At 33.9% G+C, this 20,081-nt stretch overlaps 1 long non-coding RNA gene across 1 annotated transcript; it reads right to left on the bottom strand.

Moving 5' to 3' along the window:
- Positions 1 to 913: 913 nt before the first annotated feature.
- Positions 914 to 19,426, bottom strand: LOC145790616 (uncharacterized). The gene is made up of 7 exons (XR_014329477.1): positions 19,290 to 19,426; positions 17,591 to 17,988; positions 12,831 to 12,931; positions 2,065 to 2,165; positions 1,710 to 1,816; positions 1,548 to 1,608; positions 914 to 1,361 (listed from the first exon to the last, which is right to left on the bottom strand). It is a non-coding gene; the product is annotated as an uncharacterized LOC145790616 (long non-coding RNA).
- Between the last annotated feature and the right edge of the window lie 655 nt (positions 19,427 to 20,081).

Genomic DNA, 20,081 nt, shown 5'->3' with positions numbered 1-20,081 from the left:
CACTGTTGTAAGTTTGGCCAGGTTCTGAGCCATGTTGATAATAATGGAAAGTGAAATGTGTCTTAGACATTAGTGTCATGAGACTGTTTAATGATAAAATTGATTATCTTGGTTAACCATCTATTGAATGCTATAGCTTTATTCAATGCTTATATTTGGTTTAGTATTTTTTCTACTGGGCTGTGGCTCACCCTTTATGGGAACATCATTTTCAGGTTCAGGTGATAAGCTACCTCCACGGACTTAGCCTGGAAGGATTTGATGTTTGGGATTTTGAAGACTTGTCTTTAGTTATATGTTTTATTTTGTTATTTTTGAGATTTCATGTAAACATTCAAGCCTAGGGCTTAACTTGTAAATGAGTTAGTACTCATCCTTTTTGTGTCCAAGTGTTAGCTTGGAAAGATGTAAGCCCTTAGGGCATTTATTTTGATGTTGCAGGATGTTACATGTGATGTCTTTCAATAAGAATACTCTGATGAATAACTCAAATGATTCGTTTTCTTTTATAAATGCATGTTAATGTTATGATTATTATGGGTTTATTTTGAGGGCGTTACAGTATATATGTATATACATATAAAACCATAATGTCATTTCATGTATTATGCAAATATAATTGAAATTATAGTGAATAGAAATTAAATTAAGATTTAGCGGCATGAATTGAATCATTTTGATTGAAACTCATATCGAATCATGAATCCTAAGAGTTCAACAACCATGCTTCTCTCCTCTGCTTCATCTCTGCCTTTCTGTCTACTTCTTTTTCCCCTTAGGTTTTAGTTATCTCAATTCCTCTCCAGTTCTCCTGTGGTAAGAAGAAATATAGTTTCATTTTTTGAAATTTAATTTAATTTTAATATAATTGAAACATGAAGAAAACGAAAAATGGTGCTAAAGATGTGTTTGGCAGGGTATTATGAAAATTATTCTTCAAAAAGTGTATCTTAAATTTTTCCGAACAACATTATTTTTGAAGGATGTTCAAAATCTCCCTTTATATTTGTCATGTGGGTATAAAATGATAATTTGCATTAATACAGAACAAGAAGGGATATATGCATATTAGTATATTTGATTGTATCAAGTTCTTTACAACCTTTGCTTCCATCGTCAGATACAATGCACGTATCAGTATCTCACGATATCCTCACTTCCCACTCTAATGGAGCCAAAATCAAAAAACCAAAAAACAAAGAAAAAGAAAATGATGGTGATGCTCATCATATCGTAACTCCGTCTTTGATTGTTGAGTTTCAATATGATGGTAATACCCGAACGGTTATAAAACCCTTCTGAGGATCTATCAGCCTACGGTTATAAAACCCTTCTGAGGATCTATCATCCTTTTATATGCCCTGATAATTCATATAAAAACAAAAAATTAGTTTTACTGGGTGTTTGAAATCCTGAAATTTTCTTTTCTTCTCCTCCATTTTCTTGACAACCAAAGGAAAAGTTCCAATGTCTTTAACCACCATTTTTATCCTGAAATCATTGGTCTTTTCTATATCTCCCACAACAAATTATTTGAAGAAACATACCTCTGAGTTTGCAATAACAACATTCTTCCCAATTCTAGCATTCTTGTCAATGATGCAGTCTCTGCATAAGAACATACAGATGGCCATCAGAGACCGGAAAAGTTGTAGAAAATGATTTTCCAGGAAAATAATGGAAGTGGAAAAGTCTAAGTTAGTCTATACTTGATTGTTGTATTTTCTTCTATTCCAATCGGAACTCTTCCCTCAGCTAACCTTGCTGCAATTTCAGCATTGGTTTCATAGTTGTCTGCACCAAGCATTACCGTGTCCTGCATCATCATCATGTTCCAACTCATTTTAGAGAACATAATGAAATATTGATCGTACAACGAAGAAAATAATAACCATATTTAAACGATGAAATGATATTTGCACTGAAATAAAGAAATTAAATCCATTTCATAAGATGTAATGAGAAAGTTTCTATATTCTACATAAAATCTGTTAGTGTAAATTGTTTATGTAATTCTGCAATTATGAAGTCAAGAATATAGTCATCTATGAATCATGAGCAGACCTTTAAGTGCACATTGGAGTTTATCCGGCAATGGATCCCAACAACTGCTCTATAAAGCAATTAGTTAAGAAACTGCCATGAGATATGATTGAATCAACAATCTGCAACAACTATTGGAAGAAAAAAATGGTGGCATATCGAAAAGCAGAACACTATATACTGATATCCCTTCACAAGTCCAAGGAAATGTAAAAGTGCAAGGAAGATTACAGAATGTAGCTATCCTTATGCCAAGGATAACAAACACTGACAATTTAATTTTTAAAAAAAAAATATTTGAGATACACTCAACTCCAAGTCAAAAAAATCTTTTTTGATTGGATGGAAATGAATGAAGACATACTTATTCGTCGTATATCGAATCTAAAACTTTGATTCTTCTGAGAATTTGTATTACTTTATAATGCATACAGAGCTAAACCATGGTTTATACCAAGCAATTTACCTCTTAAAAGTTTTAATTTAAATGAAAATGTTAGTGAAAAAAAAAAAAAAAATAGAGAGCAAAAAGGGTTATATCATCAAATAGAAAAAGAAAAGAAAAGAAAAGAAAAGAAAAGAGTTAAAGAATCAAAATCAAGAAGAGAGAATCCACAAGCCAAAGAGATTTTAGATCAAATGCACAAAATAGAATTAAAACCATCGTGTTTTTGCAAAGAATTGGAGCACTTCATATTTAAACCACTGTGTTTAACGTGAAGGACAAGCCAATTTCCCTTTGGTGCTCCAATCGGATAGGTTACCATACATAGGGAAATCATTGATGGTCCATAATAATGCGGCACTCAATTGAAAATTCTAGCTATTTGATGCATCGTATGTCTCTACCCCTACCTTCCATAACTCCTTTAACTCATCTATCAATGGCTGCAAAAGCACATCAATGTCAAATCCGGGAGCCCTACAAAAAATGGATCCTTCATACATTTCCATGGTGGTAAATTGTATGGGACAAGAAAAACTGGCCATATGCTATATGAGTTACTCATGTTTCCAAACAGGTTAAAACCGTTACTAGCTAGTTCGAGCCTAACATTACAAGGATCTTTGGCAAATGACTCATGCTTTTTGTCAAAATATTTCCATGCTTCAGAGTTCGCCGAATGACGCGATACATTTTTCGTCTCTACATGTTTATCCTTGTGCCACTTCATATCAGTAGTTGTCTTCCTTGATATGAATAGCCTTTGTAGCCTTGGTTTTAAAAGAAAGTATTGCAAAACCTTGAGAGGGATCTTTTTGCCTTTACCTTTATGAACTTTGTATCTTGGCACTTTGCAAGTAGGACACTCGTCTTCATTTCATACTCCTAAAAAAGTACGCAATCGTTCTTGCATACATATATTTTTTGATAGTCGAGGCCCGAATCTTTAATTATTTGTTTAGCCTCATTGTAAGAGCATGAAAGTGTTTCACCAATGGCAAGCGCCTAACATCGTGAGTGATTTGTTGCTCCATCTATTAAATATCTTTAGATGTAGCAACTTAATCATGAATGATAGCTTGGAAAATCGTTGGTAATCCGGATACAAATCTTGCTCTGCATCTCTCATTAATCTTGCAAATTTATTTGTTTCTCCACCGCAACTACTAGGTAAGTCAGGATTACGACTATTAGATGTTTCTCTCACATAACCAAATGTGGTTGTTCCACTTCGTATGTCATGAACAACTTCTCACACCTCAATATTGGGGCTATTTGACTTCTCTGTCACATCGTTGAGATATTCGTCATTTTCATTTTGTGAGTCATCATTGTCAGTCAACTCAAAGCCTTCCTCATGATACATCCACCTAGTGTAACTTGTGACCACCCCATATGCATACAAATGAATTTCAACTTCTTCTATGGTCTTTTGAATATGGTTGTTGCATCTATAATATAGACACCAAATCTTATCTGCCTCTGGTTTCATATGATCACGAGCAAACATGATAAATTCCCTCAACCCATCAATGTATTGAGGTGACTTTCTATTATGAAGTTGCATCCAACTCCTATCCATGGTGCAAAAGAATGCTAATGAATTATCAGTAGGTTTGATCAAAGCATAACAAAAGAGGGAAAAAAGAGTTGAAATAATAAAATTGAAGAGGTGAGTGGACTAGCTAGGACTTGTAGGGGTGACTTACAACTATGGTGGTGCTACTGAAATTGAAGAGAGATTAACGATAGAAAGATAACAATGGAGGGGGTGGTGGTGGGCTCAAGGGATGGTGATTGATGATGGTGATAGATGATGATTTGGTTCGCTTCGTTGTCGCAGATGCTAGGAATGGCGTGCGATATCGTGGAGTGTTGTTATAGCGATCCCGGGTTTACCCTTGTTGAACAGTGATCCGGACATGTGTCCGTGGATGTTGGTAGTTGTTTATTATCTTGTTTGCATCCTCTTTACTTCATATTTGAGTTATAGGATGTGTTGGGCAGGTTTGTTACAGGTTGGTTGTGTTTGGGAGCCTAGTGTTGCTGCCCAGATTTTTGGACCTTCGCTCGAGCGAGGCGTTGGTCGCTCTAGCGAGAGTTGAGTTTGTGCCTGGTGGGTCGAGCCAGAGTGGCTTCGCTCGAGCGAGCGATTGCGTCTGGTTCTGGACCTGAGAGTTGCATTTCTTGGCTCGAGCGAGTTGTTCTTGGCTCGAGCGGTCTGGTTTGTTCTTCGCTCGAGCGAGAGGTCTGTCGCTCGAGCGTCCTGGTTGCAGACCTGAGGGTTTGAGTTGTTGGCTCGAGCGAACATTCTTTTGCTCGAGCGCACTTTTGAGTTTTTTGGCTCGAGCGAGAGCTTCTTGGCTCGAGCGAGAGTTTTCTGTGTCTGGTCGCTCGAGCGACAAAGGCTTCGCTCGAGCGAGAGTGTTTTATATCAGCGGACAGTAGCGTTTTTGAACATCACTTTTTCACTTTCTTTTTTGATCAAACCCTAGATCCGAGACTCTCTCTCTCTAAACTTACATTCTCTCTAAGAATTGATCTCCCTAGAGTGTGAATCTAGCCTAGGGCCTTTGTTAAAAAGATAGAAGGCGTTGAGAGCTTTGATTTAATCTGAAAAAGTTTGGATTTGGAACACGTTGATCTACGAGTCTTCATCTCCTTTTTGGCTCAAACTTTGAGGTAGGGATATCCTACTCCTCTCTATGGATTTTGTCTTTAAATTTTAGTATTTTGAGATGTTGGGGTTGGTTTGGTAATTTTGTGAAAGTTCGGGGGCTTTTGTGTAATTTTACAAATGTTGGGGGTTTTATTCATAATAAACCTAGATGCATGTTTGGCATGGAGAAATGGAATAATTGTTGAATCATTGATGAAAATGGGACCTAAGGGTTGAAATGTTAATTATGGAAATAACCTAATTACATTGTTTGATTAATTGGGATAATTAATTGTGAGAACTGAGGAAATGAAATGAGATTGTTGAGATTGGGAATGTAAAGGGGTAAAGGGTGTAGTTGAATTAATTGTCACTCACCGGAATGAAATGTTGATTGAATATCCATTTGTGTATTTATTTTCTGTTTAGAAATAACTGCTTTGGGCTATCGGTGGAGGATAGTCGTGATTGTTGTAGACAATGCATGATGATTAGGCAAATGGAAACTAATCAATGGAATGAGTCATGGATTTTGACGGTTGATAGAATACATTAACTGTATGTATTGAGTGATTGTATATAGAACCAATGTGTTTGTATACGTTATGTGTAGAGGAAGAGATGGGGGATGTACTCCGCGGTTTAGGGGAAGATGGGGGATGTACCTCTAAACCGGATAGTGTTGGGAGAAGATAGGGGATGAACTCCGTAGATACAGCTCATATGCTTGTCTAGAGAAGTGAAGATAGAGCTTATATGCTTATCTTTGTGAAGTGTGGATACAGCTTATATGCTTATCTGTGAACGTGGGATATTGTTGTTATACATATCTGTTGAGAATGTGGATATAGCTTATATGCATATCTGTGAATATGGGATATTGTTTTTATACATATCTGTTGAAATGATGATAGAGCTAACATGCTTATCTGTTGAAAAAGGGAAAATGAAAAGTAACTTGGACTCATAAGTCGTATGACATAAATATGTGATTTATGTGAATGTATCAGTGTTGGCCATCTATCAATTGCTAATCTTTTAGTCATTGTTCATGGTTGGTTTAGTATATTTCTACTGGGCTGTGGCTCACCCTATATGGGAATATCATTTTCAGGTACAGGTAGCATGCCACCTCCAAGGACATAGCTTGGGAGGCTAGAGGCGGACATACCTGTGTTGTTTTACTTTTTGATGTATTACATGTAAATTCAAGCCAAGGGCTTAACGTGTATGAGTTAATACTCTTTTGTTGTAACCAAGTGTTAACTTGGAAAGCTGTAAGCCCGTAGGGCATTTTGCTTTTGTTGTTAACATGTAATACTTATGTAATGGAATTCTGATAAATGGAAGAATGTGGAACTTATACATATCAACAAATGTCTTATTTGATGGGTTTATTGTTATTATTTTGAGGGCGTTACAGTTGTGACTGTATGCAATGATTTAATCATGATAGGGGCGGAGGTAGGATTTCTTAATTAGAGGGGCCAAATTAATAATATAAACATTGACTTAAATAATAATAATAATAATAAAAAATGTTCACTAACTATAACCATCTTTGAAGCAGCAAAGATTAAAATTCTGTATACTAACACTATGATATAACAAATAGTGATCTAACTCTGTTTGTGCAATGATCTGTTTCACTGAATCATGGTGCTGTGCCAAGGTGGTCTAACTCTGTACAATGATCTGGTTCACTTCAGCAACAATATGCCTAAGGTCAGCCTTGACTTTTATAGAGTCCTAGGCATCCTTTTACATATTTATCCTTTAAAAAGGAAGTTTGAGGAATATGGAAATAGCAAAAAAAAAAAAAGAGAAGCTAGTATACACAAAAGTTTACTTGCACACCATTCCTAGATGAGGAGGAAATCATTATAAGAATTCAAAAGGACAAGATTTTGGTCATGTTGCATTATGGATTAGCAAATTCCAATTTACAATAATAAAAAGTGTAAAGCTAAAATACCAAATAAAAGTTGAATTAAATATCACTGTTCTCTTATTTTTTGTTGTAAAATTACTAATTAAGCTTGTATACTCTAATTTATCTGGTATATCCTTCTTCCAACAACATTCATATATAATTTATTATTTTAAATTTGGCCCAACCAGGATTTTTGTTTTAAGTCCTTCAAATTGGATCTCAATATTATGTTGGATCTTATTTTATTATCTAATAGTATAAAGAAGTAAGAAAATTTGGGGATCTTATTTTCATCCAAGTTTTTGGGTTCGAAGGAAAAAGCCTTTCTTGCCTCTGCCCAGGGGAAGAGTGCATTTTTGGCATGTGTGCACCTTTTGTCCTTAGAGGTGTCGCTAGTTCGTTGGGGGTGTTGTGTTGCTCACAGAAGAATAAGAGAAGTAGGAAACTAGGAGCTAGGGCTTAAGATTTTATTTTTTATTTTTAATTTCATCCCAAAACAACATGGTTTTGGATTAATTAAATCTCAACCAGGGGATTGGGTGAGGGCAATGCCGACTCTGAGTTTTTCGAGACCCAAATCGAACGATAAATATAGGACCTTTCATACATATTTTTTTAAAAAATGATACTCACAAAAAGTCTAATAAATTTTGCTTAAATCTATAACAAAGTTTACAATAATTTACTTTCTAAGAATTCTGATTGGCCTGTTTGATATAATTTATCAAAAATTACTAACATCATCGTCATCATAATGATAACAGTTAACTTGATCCTCAATCATAACAAATTCAATAATCCATAAACATAAAATAAATAAATAAAAATCGGGTAATCATAATAGTAAAAAAAAAAAAATTATAATCATCATCAAACAAATATTTCATTAAGCAAAAACTTGAAACATATTTTATATAACAAATATGATATGAAACAAGTAATAAGAAAATATTAAAAGTATATAAAATGTTCAGAAATATGATTATAGTTCTCTATTAATTTCAAAAAATTAGATGAATAGTTCCATAAAATTAATAAATAAATAAAATAGAGAGGGAAAGAAAATACCTTCACTATTTGTGATAAATGAAAGTTGAAAGAAGATCAATAATGTTAGACTTCAATTAATCTTCGGGTGTTGTGTGTGGCTTTCTTTGCTCTAGGGCTTAGCGCTAAATCTCTGTTTCCCCCCCCTCCATCATGCTGACAAGGAAGATCCAAGTCGTGGAGAGTCATCTAGGGCACCAACAACGGTCATAGCCTCATACGACAAAGAAGCTAAATACATAATGGTTGACCGAGTCATTAGAAGACCTGAAGTACCTCCTTGCACTGAGTACCTAGTAAAATGGAAGGGACTACTTTAAAGCGAGGCTAGTTAGGAGTTAGCTGATGCTTGGTGGCAGTTCAAGGAGCAAATACAAAAGTTTCGCGAGGAGGATGCGACAAGGACATCGCTAGCATAGGTGGGGGAGAAATGTCACATCCCTACAGAATTCTAAAAAATATACAGAGGGACCATGCAAAAAAGAAAGGCTAATGAAAGAATCTAGAACTCCCTAGCAAACTTTAGCACATGTCAAGACTATGGAGAATTCTAGAAGGACCTAGGGACATATAATTAGATATTTGTATAGATATTTCTAGAAGGCATTTTAGAACATTTTTGTAGCTTGTAAAGAAGGCTTCCATGGAAAGCTTCTACCTGACATTTTCTTGAGAGTTCTAGAATGCTCCTAAGGAGCCTATAAATAGGGGAGGAGCTCATTTGCTCCAAACCATCCATGTAACGCCCTCAAATGAAATAACATTTGAATCAACATTTTAGACATGCATTGATACAAAAGAATTCAACCATTTCTATTCCTCAGAGTAATTCTTACAACTGTATTACATGTTAACAACAAAAGCAAGTGCCCTATGGGCTTACAGCTTTCCAAGTTAACACTTGGTTACAAAAAGAAGAGTACTAACTCAATACATATTAAGCCATTGGCTTGAATTTACATGTAATACACCAAAATAAACAAAAGAAAGAGTCTTCAACTCTCATCATCATCCAAGCTATGTCCTTGGGGGTGGCATACTACCTGTACCTGAAAATAATGTCCCATAAAGGGTGAGCCAACGCCCAGTAGAGATATGCTAAACACAGTATGAGCAATGACTAAGACAATAGCAATTGAAAAATGTTCAACTTTCATAAACCAATTCATAATCCATTTCCATTTCATGACCACTATGTTCATGTTTCATTTCAGTTTCCATTTCTTATCAATTTCACAATTTACATCAATGGCTCAGAACCTGGCCAACCACTTATATGAGACGATGACTCATATCGAACACTTTTCATTTTTCAATAGATAAACATATTAGTTGTATCAACATCTCAATAGATAAGCATACAAGCTATATCCACATTTCAACAGATATGCATATTAGCTATATCAACACTTCCAAAGATAAGCATATGAGCTGTATTAATACTTCCAAAGATAAGCATATGAGCTATATCCACACATTATCTGACAAGCATATGAGCTGTATCAGTGGAGTCCATCCCCTATCTCCTCCCAAACAACATCCGGTTTAGAGGTCCATCCCCTATCTTCCCCTAAACCGTGGAGTATATCCCCTATCTCCTCCCACACACACAACATATATACACAAAGGTCATATACGCAATCAATCAATACATAACGTTAATGTATTCTATCAACCGTCATACTCTATGACATATCCAATTGATTAGTTTTAGTTTGCCTAATCATCATGCATTGTCTACAACAATCAAAACTACCCTCCACCGGTAGCCCAAGCAATTATTTCTAAACAGATAATAAAAGCTCCAACAGATAAAATATCGATGTTTTCAAAAGTGAGCGATTAATAAATCTAACCCCACTATTCAACCGCATAATGAACCGATTTCATTATTTCCAACTCAATTCCATAAGTTTACAATTTTCCCAAATTAATTATGCCAATTAATTTATACAACAAATTAGGGTTTTCTACCCCATTTCCCAATATTGACCCAAGGGCCTATATACCCATAACCAACACCAACATCATTATTTTGAAACCCAAAATACCTATCATGAGCCCAAAATCACAAAACCCTTTTACACATTTTGAAACCGTAAGTCCCAAAATTTCCCAAGTTCAACACTCTATCAAAACAACTGAAAATCTAGGTCAAAGACCATAAGAGTGAGTAGGAACCCCTACCTTAAAAGATGACACCCAACGAAGAAGATGGTGAAAACGAACTTGCTCCAAACCACGAGTTTCTCGGATCAAAAGATAGCCCTCGACGATTAACAACTCTTTTGTAAAGGCCAAAGGTGAGGAAAACACCCTAGCTAGATCAATACTTAGAGAGAAGTTGAGGTTTTAGAGAGAGGAGCTCTCAAATGGCTTTTTCAGAAAAGTAAGAGAGAGAAAGAATGAGAAAAAGTGATTTAAAATTGCCCCACAGCCAACTGATATACGACATTCCCGCTCGAGCGGAAAACACAACGCTCGAGCGTCAAGAACAAAAACTAGGTACGCTCGAGCGCAAAATGGCCCGCTCGAGCGCCAAGACACAAGAATAAAGTAAATCCGCTCGAGCGCGAAAACCAGTCCGCTCGAGCGTAGATTTCCCCCTCCCAGAACTTACACCCAAATGTACTACTCGCTCGAGCGCCAAAGTACCCGCTCGAGCGCCACCGCTCGAGCGTAAAGAAACCCGTTCGAGCGTAAAAATCACACTTGCAGAAGTTTTGCAGGGACATGAAAAACTGGGAGTGTGCAATATCCGCTCGAGCGCAACAAGAACCGCTCGAGCGGAACGACCAAAAACCCGGCAACAAGATTTCAGACCAAGGTTCAACCCACCTGTTCGAAACAAGCCCAACACATCCTATAACTCAAACAAACGGAATTTAAGGATGACAATAAGATAGATACAACTACCAACTTCACGGAACCGAGTCCGGAATACAACAGAACAGTAAAGGGACAACCGGGATCGCTATAATCCAAAAGTTGTAAAGCTTTCTCAAATTGAATACAAGACATTCTCTCAAACTTTCTTTGTCTTCCTACTTGTCATCTTGCAAGTTTGTGAGTTAGGCTAATTTAGCATCATCAAGTGAGGCTTGAGATTGTCTAAGTGCCGTACGGATAGTTTGGAAACAACCAAGGCCGTGACACGTTAAATTATCTCAGTAAGCCCAATTTAAATTTTTAATTTTTAATTTCTATTATACCTAATATGAATTTACTAATAAAGACAATACAAATTAAATATTAAAATAAAATATTATTTTTTCTCATGGTATACCTTAATCAATTATATCTCTTCTTATTCAAATCTCTTCATCTTCTTCTCCAAGTTTCAATTATTTTCTTTTATTCTTCTTTTTCACTCCAAAATTTCAATCCACTCCACCAAAACACACCATTATTATCAACATCATTATTTTTTATTATATTATTAGTTGCACTTAAAAAACCTGCAGCTTTCAATGAACATTTTCAATGAACATTTGATTATATATATATATATGTATATCTTAGTATATATACATGGTCTTCATTTATCAAACTCAAGCTTCAAAATTTCACTTATTTCGACCTATATACATCAACCCTAAATTTGTGTTTTTGTTTCTTATTTTACTAAATCATGAATTTTGTTTGTTCTAATCATGTGGATTAACAGTCCAATCACGCCATTAATGTAAAATCTCAATCTTTTGGTGTATTATTATGCAAACTAGGTTAAATATAATGAACTTATATGTATATATATCCGTGTATATATATATCAAAATCAAACTTTAATTTTGACTGATTTCAGCTAATATCCATTACGTTGGTTATCTGGAAAAAATAATGTGTATTAGATTAATAACAAAACAAGTCACTAATCCTAAGCTCAAAAGAAAAGTTATTCAAAACTAATTTGAAAATTTTAATTTATTTTATTTGGGTGTACTTCAAAAGGGTAATTTGGGGAGAAAAAAAAAAGGTGTATTGAAATTAAATTGTAACCCTAAACAATTTAATAGGGTGTATTAAAAAATTGGGCTCACTTAAATATTTTTTGGGTGTAAATAGAATTCCCTCTATAAACATTTTTGGGGCCCTATGTTTAGCCTTTTCTTGGAGGCCCAAAGAGGTTTCTTTGTGGGTTGCCCCCCGAAACAGGGATTGGGTGAGGGTTAGGAATGGCAGTGGTGAAAGTGCTGGTGTTGGGGCTGAGGCTGTGGGGGGTTGAAGGGGGCCAAGGAGGGTGCGAATTAGCGGGGTTAAGGCTAGCATTAGCTAGAAGGATGAGGAAGGCATGGTCGTAGGCTGGGGATGGTGGGAGAGTAATAGCTGCCAATGGCAAAAGGTGAGAAAAAAGTCAATCAAATACATGTAGCAACAACTATTCTAACAAAGCTATTTTAGATGAACTTAAAATACACTTATGATTAACAAATCAAAGTTGGAACAAATATACATTTAGTGTCCATTGAAGCATAAAGAAAAAAATTTCAGAACAATCCATTAAAAAATTAAGTCATACAGCCTAAAGAGAAGAAAAAAAAAAAAAAGGAAGAGGCAAAGATAAAATAAAAATTATTTTATTAATATATTAAACCATTTCCAAATTATTCGTAAATACTCAGAGATTTCTAAATGTAAGGCATAACTTCTCTATTACCACTTCTCCAAAATTATATTATCATAAAATTAAGAAAGAAGCTTACCTACTGATGTGAATGGTGGCAAGCTCAAGTATTTGGAACAAGAGCTCTTGGAAGAAATAATGTCATCTTTCATTGCTAAATCCAATTAAACAATCCAGAGGCTGCAATAATGTTAAAATATCAAAACAGGCATTAGAGTTTCTTCAATGTCGGGAAAATCAGAGACAAATGTGAATCATAACAAAGATCCTTTGAAAACAAAGAAATCGAAAGACCCTAAGAACATTTGAAGAACAGTACCAATTTATTCAAACACATAATTCTCCGGTTACCAAGAATTTGAACTTTAAGTAGGTTCATAACAAAAGAGTATACAAGAAAAGAGGTTATAATTTGCCCAAAGTCTCTACTAAAACTATTACGGCAATTGTGACCATGTTTAATTGTGAGTTAATTCAATATCTCATTTTGAGGTTCTTATTTCCAGTGGTTATCAATAACGCAGTTGATTCAATTCCAAAAGCAAATCAGATTATGTGGATCAAATTATATTAAAAATCTAAAAAGTTTTTTTTATTTTATATTTTTTTTTAAAGTTTGACAAAGAGAAAAGGCTTGATGCAACTAAGCTATATTCTAAATATCCAAAATTAAGATTAAAAAAAGAAAAAGAAAAAAAGAATGATATCATGAGAGAAGAAATTATGCCCAGATTTTTAAAAGTTGTAAAATTTCCTCTAGAGATACAATATAGACCAAATTATGTTTAAAATTCGTCTAGAACTAAGATTTATAGAAAAATTCTCTCTTTTTTATTTTTACTTTTATTTTTATAGGTTCTACCTGCCGATCAAACAACACAAGCATAGAATTCTAAAAACACTGGAAACATTTGAATTTAAAAAATGTATCTGATATCTTAGAGATCTGAAGTGATACATCCCCTTCCAAACGCAGGTTCTTTAAGGGGCAACGATCCACATGGTATTGTGGAAACTGCAACACACACTCTATCTCCATGATTGAAGACACCTTGATAAGTATTAGAAAGAGGAGTTGAGAGATAACAATAAAAAAAAAATAAAAATCAGGTGAATTTATAAATTAGTGTTCTTCCCTAAAAGAAATTACTAACTCATGGAAAAGTCATTTCAATTAGTAAAATTTGTAAAGTTTATCACTAATTTGTAAAGGTTTATATAAATAGACCTAGTTTGAAGAATCAACTGCTCTGTCTCGGATAACGCCCAAAACCCACTGATGTAACTCTGTTGAAGCTCAAAGCTTAAACTTCAATGGTGATCAAAGAGAGAGAGCAGATGAAGAGAGAAAGGGAAGTGACAGAAATAAGGGAGGTGGTCTCTCTACCGAAGAGAAGACAAGTGAAAGCATATGGCCTTCTCCACAAAGCAAAATTCGACTTAGAGCATCCTTATCAAATTATCTAATTTTACCTTAAAATATTATTAAAAAATTCATTCCTTATTTTAAAAATTACTTTTTCATTTACTTCCCTTAACAGACTCCCTATTCTTTTCATATTCTATTAATAAACTCCCTATTTTTTTCTTTATTTTATTAAAATATAATTTTTAATTATAAATTTAAAAAAAATAAAAATCATAAATGTGTACTGCAATCCGTAAACAAAGCAAAGTAAAAAAACAAAAACAATATATATATATATATATAAGGGAGTGACTCCCTACAAATAGGGAGCCACTATAGCAAAAGTTAATTTCGGGAATTGTTTAGGGGTGCTGATAGAGGTGTAGAAAGAGATTTTAACCCCTTAAAATGGGTAAGGGATGGGTTTAGGGGGAGAGATCGGGATGCTCTTAGCCCTCGTTTAGTTTTCATTTTGGGCTAAAAAAGCATAAAAGTTCAAAATAGGCTACATTAGTCAATAAAATAAAATGTCACATCCAAATCATAATCATTACATTTTCTCTCTTACAAAAATAAAAAAAGTCAAAAAATTCAAACCAAACCAGACTAAAAAAGTCAGATTAAAAAAGTTCAATACAAAAAAATTGACTATGTCAATGCCAAACGAATGGTTAAACCCTTTCAAGCAAATGAGGTTGAAAGCCCAAATAAAGGGCAAAATGGTAATTTCATAAGGGACCAAGGATTTACATTTGTGCTTTATATATCAGGAGAGATGAGTTATGAGATCTACTTTTCCTAACGACGGAGGCGGTACAATTTCTGGGTCAATTATGATGTTAGATTCACGCTCACTGCACAGATCTTGAATTGTGAAAACACAAAAGAAGAAAAAAACATCAAATCTGTCACTTCATTTGTAGAGATGGCAATCGGAACCCGACCAGACGGTTACTTGATCCCCCGCCCTCGAATTGAGTGGTTATTCCTCGAAAAATGCCCCCAACGGGCTAGGGATGATATTAAAAATTGAATCCCCGATGATATTCGGGCCGGGGACGGGAATACATGTTTCAGCCCCAGACCCGCCCTGACCTCGGCCCCGATCCCAGCCCCATTTGCCCCCTGACACAAAATTACTATTTTGCCCCTGTTCATCTATTCTATTATTAAAAGGGAACAACAATTTTGGTGTCATGAAGCCACTCTTCAAAAACTTTTCCCAATTTTTTCTAAAATGACCTTAACTTCTTACACTTACATCCGTTTTAATTAGGGGTAAAATGATAAATTAAAACAACCAATTCCATTTCCCACTTCCCACTGTTCACGTCTCCTTATTGTTGTGCAGTCCTAAAGCAATTACAACATCACTACATTTTGCATTTTGCAGTCCTAAAAATATAAGACCTGCATAACTACCCATGTTGAATAACTTCCCACCTTTCACAAAGATTTCACCATCATAGACTTTTTTCTACAACTCAGTTTTAATTTTTGCTAAAAAATTTTCCGTTTTCTTTTTGAAACTTTTTCATTTTCATTTGGAACTTATTCAAAGAACTTTTTTCTTTTTTTATTTGAGGAGAAACACTAATCAAGCACATTGCAATCATGTGATTCTATTGCAAGTTGGTAGAGTGATTGTCCAAAGTATAAATGCACTACTCATCTTACAATGTAAGTATAATTATAATTTTTATTTTCTTCATTACAAAGTTCAATTATATAATCAAATCTTTTTGGGGAAAAAACACATTATAAAAAATAATTAGTATTCGTAAAATTTGTTTTGATTTATATATTTGTTCTCTTAATAGTGTTCAGGTTCATTTGGGGGAGGGGGGGGGAACATAGCAGAAAAAATAATTAGTGTCCATAATTTTTTTTTTTAAACTGTAAGTGTATAACAAAGCTCTTTATCTCTATGTGTTCTCTGCTTCACCTTTTAAAACTTTTGTTTGTTTTTTAAAAAAAAATTGGTTTTGCTTATTTCAGTGTGTGCACGCTTCAAGTTCAGTGTTTTTTGTGTTTTAGATTTGTACTTTTTTTTTATTGTGTCTTTTTGTATTTTTATATTGATTTTTTTTTTATTTTAAATTGCGAACTAGAAAATGTGTGTACTTTTTTAGGCTTAGACTTAGAATTAAAAAATTTGGGATTTTTCCCTTTTAAACTTTTGTTTTTTTTATTTATATAAATTCAGTTTTTAAAATTTTGGTTTGTTTGCTTACTTAATTTGTGTGTGCGCGTGTTTTTTTTTTTATTCTTAAAATCAGTGTTCTTATTTTTGTGTTTATGTGTTTATAATTTATTCTTTTTAAAAAGTGGTTGGTTTGGTTGATTAATTTTTGTGTGTGTTAAAAAAAATAATGTTTTGTATAAAATTGGTTTGTTTGTTTGCTTAATTTCATGTTATCTTTTCTTTTTGTTAAAAAAAAAATTCGAAGCAAAAAATGTTTTATTTTCATATTTGTGCAGGCTTCTTTGAACAGTTTGCACTATCATAACTGTCCACAATTTTTTAGACTTACTTAGATTTAAACACTTTGGGGTTTTTTCCCATTTCACTTTTTTAATCTTTTGTTGTTTTTTTGTTTATAAATTTAGTATTTAAAAATTTGATTTATTTGTTTACTTTAATTTTGTGTGTATGTTATTCAAAATAAAATTTAGTGCTCTTAACAAAAATCATATAAAATGAGTGTATTGGATTTTATTTATTTTTTATTTTTTTTGTGTAATACTGTTAATTATACTTTCTATAATTTTTTTTATAGAAAATGAAATGTTTCATCGTGTTATCAGGTTTAAAAAAATTTCATTGTGTTATCAACATTTGTGTTTGTGTGTTTACAATTTATGTTTTCAAAAAACTAGTATGTTTGATTGCTTAATTTTGCGTCTGTGTTTTTCTTAAAAACAATTCAATGTTCATAAAATTTGTTTTATTTGAAAAAATAATATTCTTAATTTTTTGGGTTTTTTATTACTTATATTAATAGATTATTATTTATTTTTTGTACATCAAATCTTTTTTACAGCAAGTGTTCCAAGAATATGGGTTTGTGTTTTGGTTACACTTTTTATTTTCTTCATTAAAAAATAAAAAGAAAAAATTATATTATTAGACTACATAATTTGTGAGTGCAATTGTTTAGACTACATAACAATCTTAATTTTTTTTTGTGTTTTTTATTATTTATATTAATAGTTTATTATTTATTTTTTTGTACATCAAATCTTTTTTACTGCAAGTGTTCCAAAAATATGGATTTGTTTTCTGGTATTTCAAGAATGAATCCATAAAAATATAGACACACCAAAAGATAATTAAAAAAATGCAACAGTAGAGAACTGAAGTAGGTTTCTTTCCTCTCTCTAGATATTACCAAATTTAGAAAAGATTTCTGGTGGGATGACGTAGGTACCTGGGATGTTTCCGGTGACATAGCTATGAAATGCACACACATATATATACATGCCCTACATATTCAACACAGTGAAATTATGGACAACAAATTACCTGAGAAGAGGAAACAAATGTAATGCCCAAGTCATTTGCAAGCTTAAAAAAAAAACTTATTTCAAAATTAGTACGATATGCTGAAATTATGGGTAAGATTTTTTTTTCTAAGAACAAAATAATGAGAGATTTAGTTGCATACTTGGATGCACTCATCAAGGACTCCAAATTTATGGTTCCTGCAATAGAATAGATGGGATCTTCGTACTCACAATTTCAGGGTTGGGATCAAGGATCTAACGTATCAATGACTTAGCATCAGAAGAAAACTGAAGTGGACATGAAAATTCTTTTAACATTTATCTACAGAAAACAAAGGAGAGGTAAAAAAGAATGAGAAAATTCACCAAACACAACCATTGTAAGTAGAAGAAACAACCAAGCCATCAGCCAAAGGTTACGAATTATAGTTAATTTCATTAAAAGAGAGATTAGTAAATCTGTTTGTTGTATGCTCACTGGATTGTGAACATTTCTTGATGAATGGTTGCAAAAGTAAATTGCATATGCAAATTCCACAGTAAACAGAAATGCCAAAGTTTCTGCTAGAAATGAAGAAGAAAGAAAGAGACACACTATGGAAATATATACTGATTGCCTTTTGTATGTTTTGGTCCATTATGCTTTTTGTGGGGTAGCATCTTCTTATCGCTGTTATGCCAATCAAGGGCATGAATTATTCCCCACTTGTAGCTTGGACAATTAACCTCAACTAGCTTGTCTTCGGATTCACTCCATAAGTGCTTTCCCATTTCTAACACTATGAATGATAATCCTAAGAACTTGATAATGGAATTCAGACACTATCTCCTCCAACCTGATAGAAGTAATTAAGCAAATACCATGTAAATAATCATTTTGATCACCAAACACATGCAACTCAGATACTAAATTCCAAATAACCAACAACCCATTTCTTAAAAGCTTGTTAAATCTCAAACAAAACAAAAATCAAACACTTTGTCAGCAAGCCAGAAAACTAGGCTTTTTACATAGATTTTTCTTGTGGTTTTTTCTAGACCAAACCCAAACAGTAATGGCCATTGGTGACATCTTTGACCAATCCTTTCTTATTACTACTAGACTTCAATCGCTCCACAAATTTATCAATGACTTGCATCAAACAAGACATGCGCTATTCTCTCCTCACAACCCCTTTCTCATCCTCCTTAGCTCTCACACCAACCTCTCATATCTCGTCTATAAACTTAGCATCGGTCAACTGGTCCAACCATTTGGGTACCCCAACGATTGGACATCACGAATAACCCATAAAACAATTCAAACCAATAAAACTAAAATCCATAAAACTAATTTCATAGAAATCAAACAAAAATCAAACCAATTTTGGACATCAAGAATAACATAATTTCATAGAAATCAAATAATTCAACCAAACCCATTTAGGAAATCAACACAAAATTAAACAAAAAAAAAAAAAATCATATAAACCTTAGATGAAGTGTGAGAGATGAGGAAATAGGGGAAGGCAGTGAGAGAGAGAGAGAGATAGAGAGAGAGAAACAGAGAGATGGCGAGAGAGAGAGACCCAGATCGACAGAGAGGGAGAGGACCAAGAGCAACAAAGAGAGAGGGACAAGAACCTGTGATTTGCGGCAGTGGAGGTGGTGATTTGCGACGGTGGCCCGCGACGGTGAGGTGGTGACCGTCAGTGAGCATGCATCTGGTTTGGTGTACTAGTCTGTGTGTGTTTGTGAGATAGAACAGAGAAAAGATCTGTGTGAAAGAAATAAGAGGGAAAGGCGCCAATATTTCCCTCTAAAAAAATTTTGGGGCCTTTAGCGACTAAATAAATTTTTGTTGACAAATGTAATCAATAGCTACTAAAAGTTTGTAGCTATTTGTTTAATATTGGCTACTAAAAATGTTTTCGTCGGTAATAACTACCCACCTACGACTACATTTTTTTGGTCACTGATGGTTGTAATAAATAAGCCTATTTTTGGCGACTAACAAAAATTTTGGTCGGCAAAAGGCTATGTACGCCGACTAAAACCATAATTAGTAGCCTAAAATGTAAACAAATGCTGACTAAAACTTTTTTAGTCGCCTATTGACATATGTTTAGCGACTAAATATTTTTTTAGTTGCCAATAATTAACATATGGCTACTAGAAAACTTTAGTAACTAAAAGTTAAATCATTGCCGACTAATAGGAAAATTTGTCGGTAAAGGTCCAACTTTTGGTGACTAAAAATGTTTTAGTAGCCAAAAGTGGCCGCCAAAGGTGCAGATTGTTGTAGTGAGACTTGGGCACTTCATTCTGAACACCTGATGATAACATGTTATACTATGTAATCTTTCGAATCTTCAGTAAAGGAATTCAGTTTTGAGCTTCAAACCCAAACCTTGTAACCCATTTGGACCAAAACTT

This window comes from Camellia sinensis, chromosome 5 (assembly GCF_055761805.1).
Source record: "Camellia sinensis isolate YWXY chromosome 5, ASM5576180v1, whole genome shotgun sequence".
Lineage (NCBI taxonomy): Eukaryota > Viridiplantae > Streptophyta > Magnoliopsida > Ericales > Theaceae > Camellia > Camellia sinensis.
The sequence above is the reverse complement of the archived record's forward strand: the minus strand, read 5'-3'. Positions and strand labels throughout refer to the sequence as shown.